Source organism: Populus euphratica, unplaced genomic scaffold (genome assembly GCF_000495115.2).
Source record: "Populus euphratica unplaced genomic scaffold, PopEup_1.0 scaffold74.1, whole genome shotgun sequence".
NCBI classification, from domain to species: domain Eukaryota; kingdom Viridiplantae; phylum Streptophyta; class Magnoliopsida; order Malpighiales; family Salicaceae; genus Populus; species Populus euphratica.
Window position 1 is genome coordinate 650,129 of NW_011499954.1, and position 7,224 is coordinate 657,352.

The following is a 7,224-nucleotide window of genomic DNA, read 5'->3' on the forward strand; positions in this document are numbered from 1 at the left end:
TACAAGATGAACAATTTGCCACATCGTTCAAAACACATGTAAGCGATATCACAAACCCATTACCTCTTGCAAGTTACTATATTTTATTATAGAATTCTTATTTATTGTTCATTGTTGTACAAGATATACAAGGTTTATCAAATGCAAAGGAGTGCTAGTGTTTTATTGTCTTTAATGAGCTTAGGTCCTGAAAGAAAAGTTAAGTGTTATAACGAGTATTTTATCAATGGATATGTGTTTCATATTGAAGAATACAGACATGAAAGAAAGACATATAATAACAATATTTATGTTAAGGGATCGACTTGTAGTGAGTTTCAAGTTGATTATTATGGTAAATTAAAAGAGGTCATCAAATTGCAATATCATAGCGAGCATAATAGAGTGTTTTTATTCAAATGCTATTGGTATGAAACCACTAATAGAGGAATCAAAGTAGATCCTCACTATGGTCTGGTCAAAATTAACTCAAAAGCTAGACTTCGCAATGTAAACAATGACTTTGTTTTCATAAAACAATGCCAACAATTTTATTACATATATACCTTTTTTTTTAAAAAAAGGATCAATCAAGATTGATTAGTTATCTATTTTAAAAATGAAACCCAGGGTCATGTTGAGGTTGTTCAGGATGTAAATGAAAATACAAGTGTGGAAGATGATGTCTTTCAAGTTAATAAATTGGTTGAAGTGTATTGAGTTGCTTCATTAATTGACTTAGAAGAAAATTCAAATTTTTGCATCTTCGATGATAGTCATGTTGATGTTTGATCTAGAGGAGTTGAATTTTGTTTTGAACTCCAGCAGACAAGCACAAGTTGATGAAGATGAAGATAAAGATAATAATATCAACGTTGAAGATTGTGATGGAGTTGTTGACGATTCAATTAAAGAAGAAGAAAATTCTGATTAAGTATCAGAACACAAAAGTGTAAAGAAAGTTTTTATAATGTAATATTATGGATGAAATTTAATATTTATTTTATAATTGTTATGTTCATTGTTGTTATTGTGTTGTACAAACAGTTTTTAATTTAAGTGTTTGTAGGGAAAATAGATAAGCAATACAGACACGATTTGTCATATAGTGTGCACATCACCAACAAATTTACAAATGAAATTACGTCATCGATATTTTCCAAAGAGTTACAAAATATTTACTATATATGTCATAATCATCGATGTCAATACAGACAGAATCATTTTGTTAGTATTTTCTAGAGAATTATAAAATATTTACTGCACATGACACAATCATCGATGTCGATAAAGACCTATAAAAATAGAACGAAGTTAAATAAAAAAATTACAAAAGAAAATACAAGTTAACTCAGTTAACTCAATTAACTTAACCAACTCGCCCTTAAAATAACCAAACAAAAAGAAAAGTGAAAAAAAATAAAAAAGCTCGATGGAAAATAATTTAATACAAAATGATGTAATTGAAAAAAAAAAGGTGTTAAAAATACCAAGGAAAAATGTTTTGTGTCAACCAAAGATAACTAGATTGACCTACCAATCATGACATAAGATCAAGATAAAAAAAATAGATTTAAAAAAAAAACCTGGTAAAAAAGATCGAAGTTAAATAAATAAAAAACATTGAGAAAGAAAATGCAAGCTAACTCAGGCTAACTGAATTAACTTGCACTCAAGATAACCCATAAGAAAGAAAAGCAAAAAAAGTCACATAACTCAAGAAGAGAGAAAAGCAAAAAAAGTCACATAACTCAAGGAACAATAATTTAATGTCAATGAATGAAATTGTAAAAAAAAAATATTAAGAAAAAAAAATCCTAGTCAACTATAGTTAATTTGACAAACTTGTTATTCAGGATATAAGATTGAGATAACTCAACGCAAAAAAAAGTAGAACAAACAATAAAGTTAAAAGCCTAATAAAAAAATATCAAATGATGAATTTGAAAAAAAAAATGTAATAAAAGTCCCTAGGAAACGGTTGAACTTAAATCCAACATGTTCATAAGGCTAGGAATGTCTTATTGGAAAACAATCATGAAAAAATAATAAATTTAAATATCCAACCATAAAACAATTTAAAACTCACACAATGCATATAAAAATGGTATAAAAACAAAATGAAAATAATAATAATTAGGGCTTAAATTAAAAAAATAAACTAAGAAAATGATTAAAAAAAATTATCTAAAGAATGATGACCAAAGCTAGATAAAAAAATCAAATGAAATTAAATGTTAAAGGAAAAAAAAAGATAAATAAAGAAAAAGGATAAGAATATAGAAATTAAAAGAATGAGGACTAAAATTGAATTAAGAAATAAATACAATTGAAAATAATATAATAATTAAGAAAAGTATAAAACACGGAAATAGAGCAACAAAAATAGGGACCAAATTGGATAGAAAAATCAAATAGAAAAAAATATTCAAGGATGAAAAAAATAGTAGTAGAAAAGGGAGGGTCAAATTACAAACTAAATGACATAATTTTTTGTTCTTGATTGAATTTCTAGGGAATGATAGAGCAAAAAAAGATTAAAAAAAAATTTCATTATAACCCAACTAAATCTTCTTTATGAGTATGCGCTACACCACTAGAAAATTTCATTATAACCCAATGATTAGTACTTAAAAGTGCAATTTCATTATAACCCAACTAAATCTTTTTTATGAGTATGCGCTACACCACTAGAAAAAGAATAATACGCTGTCGTGAATGAATGATTTTGTTAATCAAATGGTCTCGCATATGCCTCGTATATGCCACCTGAATAGGGTGGAGATTGCTTAGTAATATGTTATTTTTGAAAATTACTAAACATTCTCTAACCAAATCTAAAATTAACAAAAAAAACTAAATAAAAATATAAAAGGTCTTGAATTCAACCTTTTTTTTTATTTGATTCCAAGGGCAATTCCTCCATTTAAATGTTTAAGAAAAATGAAAAAGAAGAAGCTCCCATATGCATTTTTCTCTTAAAAATATAAGCGTAACTGAACTATAGAATTATTTTTGAAAAGATTAAAAATCCCCTCACCAAGAGCTTAATAATTTTTTTAAAGAAAAAATAGTCATTTTAATGTAATAAAAAAAGGAGTTCGTACTAACAATGACCAATGTATTTTCTGGAAAAAAAATAGTTCTACTTCCAATTGCAAGTTTCATTAATTTTTTTAATCAAGAATAAAAATATAATTTGAAATAGACCCGTTTTAGATTATTTTTTTTTTAATGTTGCGTGTGATAACTGATAAGAAGATAGCAGCAAAATAAGCTATCTATCTCAAACGCCCGTCTCTAAAATATAATGTTACTATTTGCTTGCTTCTCAAAGTCCTAGCTAGATGCTATTACCGTGTCGTGTAATATTATTTAAAATTATAAATTTAAAACTTGAAATTATTTAAATTAAAAAACAGGTATAAATTCAAAACATGATCAAGTTTACATGTTTGAAATTTAATAGTAAGTTAATCAAATTAAATTATCAAGACCATTCTCAGCTCAATTTCTATATGTGAAATTATTAAATTAAAAAAATAAAAGCTAAGTGACATGGGGAAAAAATGAATAAATCGTGCTTGAAACAATAAAGAATATATTTTTTTTATTTCAATTCAAGTTCCTCTATTTTAATTATTCTTTAACAATAAAGAGAATTTTAATTTTGCAAAATTAAACAATAATTTAATATTAAATTATTTTTTTGACATCATTACAAGTAGAGTTAAGCTTATCGAAACAAAGCATTAATTTTAATTTTAATTTAACTCAATTTAAAATAATTAAATAGAAAAATCAATCTAAATATAAAAACAAACTAAAGGATGAGTAAAAATCAATTAATAAAAAAATAGATAGTAAATGAACACTTAGACCAATTATTAATTTTTAAATTTTTTAAAAAAAATTTAATTCTAAAAAAGGGAATGCGGATCTGCAGCATTTTGAAGGATTATTTTTGAAAGTATTTTTCTATTATCCTCCAAAAGACATCAGTATAAATATATGTATAAATTTAATATTCATAACCTTAAAGCTAGAGTTGATTTGAAGATTAAGAATAAATAATTTTATTTTTATTTTTATTTTTATTTTTATTTTTATTTTTATTTTTTTAATTTACTTTCTAGGTTTAAACTATCCGGCTAGCACTCTAAGAAATTTAGTAAATTCTTTTTAACACATCATGCCGATGTGGGGAGTAAGAAATTTAGTTTTTATTTTTTATTTTTGATAACTTGAGATGTTTAGACTAGCTTATATATATTGTAATTGATTTTAAAATTTATTAAATATTTTGTAAGTTTAGTAAACAGATAAAATATCACAAAAATAACAAGTACATATATAAAAAATTAAATCTAAGTACAAAAATAGGAAAGTTTTTACTAGAATTGCTATGCTATGACCTCCTGCTTAGAAGAAATTTAGTTTTGATTGATATATAAGCCAGTTCAAAAAAATTTATTTATCTCCAATGAGCTAGAAAGATAAATAAACAAATTTAATATTCTTGCGCGTGTAATCAAATTTCAAGAATATAACCGGTAATTACATACATGAATTTAGAAGATAAGTAATGAATCCAATTTAATATTCTTGCGCGTGTATTCTATAAAGTAGTTGTCGATTAGTCTTTCTATTTTCTTTTTTCATAATTTTAAATTAACTTTTTTTTCTTATCCATAGATTTAATCTATGTGATCTTGTATCGCCTGTTTGTTTTCCTTGCATTCGACTTTGTAACTTATTCATACTTTAATTAATAACTATATATAAAAACATAAATTCTGTCTAGAGATATATATTATATTCATTCTATGATAAAATAAATGTAACTACGATTAGCATTCTCAAAATAATAATAAAATGTTATATCTTTGTGCATTCTTCTCCACCATTGTTTATTCTTCTCCAGAATATTTAAGCTAAGAAATATTGGTCTCTCTAGAGAAGGCAATGCTGTAAAAATATGATATTGTTCACTTTGTTATATAATCGAGTTTAAAGGTATTTAATCGTAACTAATGTTTATATTTTTCATAACTAGCTCAACAGTAGGTTGAATATTTTTTAATACATGAACTACTTAATTAACTTTATATGAAAATATCCTAACAAGTTTATATTAATAATAAAAATGGTGAAGCCAATCATCAATATTATTAAAACTAATGGTAGACACTTGGGATTAAGAAGTTTGTTCTTTCTATGATATCAGGTTCGAGTCTTTGTTTGCTTATATGATGGTCACCGGAAGCTTACATGATCGTTAACTTCAGAATCCGTGGAATTAGTCATGATGCATATAAGCTGGTTTAGATATCCATATTAATCTTAAAAAAAACCTAAGAAAATTGATTAAGTATAGTTTAGCAGTCAAAATATTTAATTTTTTTTTATAGGATGTTCATATTAATTAAATAAAAAACACTAACGGGATTAATTAGGCAGCGTCTCGCGGTCAAAACATGCAAACCCTAGGTCACGTACGGTACTTAATCCAATCTACATGATCAGATGAAGATCATAAGCAACGGGAACGCACGTATCACGATTAGACCTGATACTATTTTAGGCATATATAATCAACGGTGTTCTTTTTGGACAGCAGGGTAGGGACAGAACAGGTAGCATTGTTATTGCTATCTACACATTATGACATGTAATAACCTTTGACCGAAGCAATCTGATCATCAACAAAATCGGAGAGAAAAATGATAGTAATAAAATCAAACCCTTGGTCATAAGCGATCATCCACAATATTTAGAGGGATCATCCACTATATCGGACGTATCAAGATATCAAAGACAAAAACTTCAACAGAATATATGCCTTAAGTACTGCAAGTCTTGAATTAAGATAAATGGCTAGTATTGTGTAGTAAATTTTAATTAGCACTGCTTTCCTTGATTGAGTTCATCCCTTCTACGAAACCTTTAAGCTCTTTACCCAAAAAAAAAAATAACAAGGAAACTGGTTGAACCTTTTTTCCTTTTTGTACGGTTTCCTTCTCCGAGTTGAATCTTATTTCCAAATGAAGTAATTTAATTTCCTTCAAAAGGAATAAATACTCTAGTCAGCGAGTTGAAGTTTTATGTGATAGACTGGCTTAACATCCCCACCTGTTCATTCGAAGGCAGTAAATATACTCTAGTCAGCGAGTTGGAGTTTAATGTAATAGACTGGCTTCATTTCAAGCACATGCATGCATCAAAAAGGAAGACTTCTTGGTTAATTTGGAATACAGTATCTTTCATGCTTTTATCTCCTTAATCTTACACCAACTACACTATATTGAATATAAAGAAGGAAAAGAAGAAGAAGAAGAAGAAGGTGAGATACACAAAATTATCTAGATGATATATTACTGAAATAATTCAGTTTATTGGTGGGCATTTATTTGTTAATTACCGGCGAAGAAAAAGGTGACAAAGTGTAGCAATTATTTATAACTTCAGAAAAATAGTTTTACAAAATCACAGATATATAAAGGCTGCAAAGGGATCGAACAAAGAATAATTTTGATGTGATTGAACTTAGCTTTCCTAATTTATACAAAGCAGTACTAAAAATTTGCTTAGTAATAACAACATTATCGATGGAATATTTTTATCAGTAATGTGAGGTTATAATTACTAATAATATTTTTTCGATCCGTAATTCCACCAATATATACTGACGAACATATTCAGTTGGTATTTACCGATGGAATGACAAACGAAATATTCAAAATAGAAAAACAAAACAGTTCATTGACGTGGAAGTTTTCGAAGGTGATTTTACCAACGAATTCACTTAAGGATTCAAACGGCAGCTTAGTACAGTGACGTGGCCATTTGAAATGCCGACGGAATCACCGAGGAATTCAAATCAAAATCTTTGTGCAATGACGTGCCCTGTTTTATCGTCAGAATAGCTGACGAAATCACAGATGGAATTATTTTGTCGGTGAATTCGTCAGTAAAAGTTAATATGTGCCTACTTTGTCGACCCTCTCCTTTTTTATTCCTCCTTCTTCCTCATCCCAACTCTCCTCTATTGCAACAAAGCAGCTTCAAAAAAAAATCTCGCTCTTCTCAGTACAACAAGTCATATTTCTTGAAGTTTTGTGGTCACAACATCCGTGTTCTGATTTACTAATGGATTTTATCAATTTTTGTAAGTAATGCTGTCTTCATACATTTTAACATTCAAATATCAATTTTATTGGTTTTTTAGTATATGTATTTTGTTAT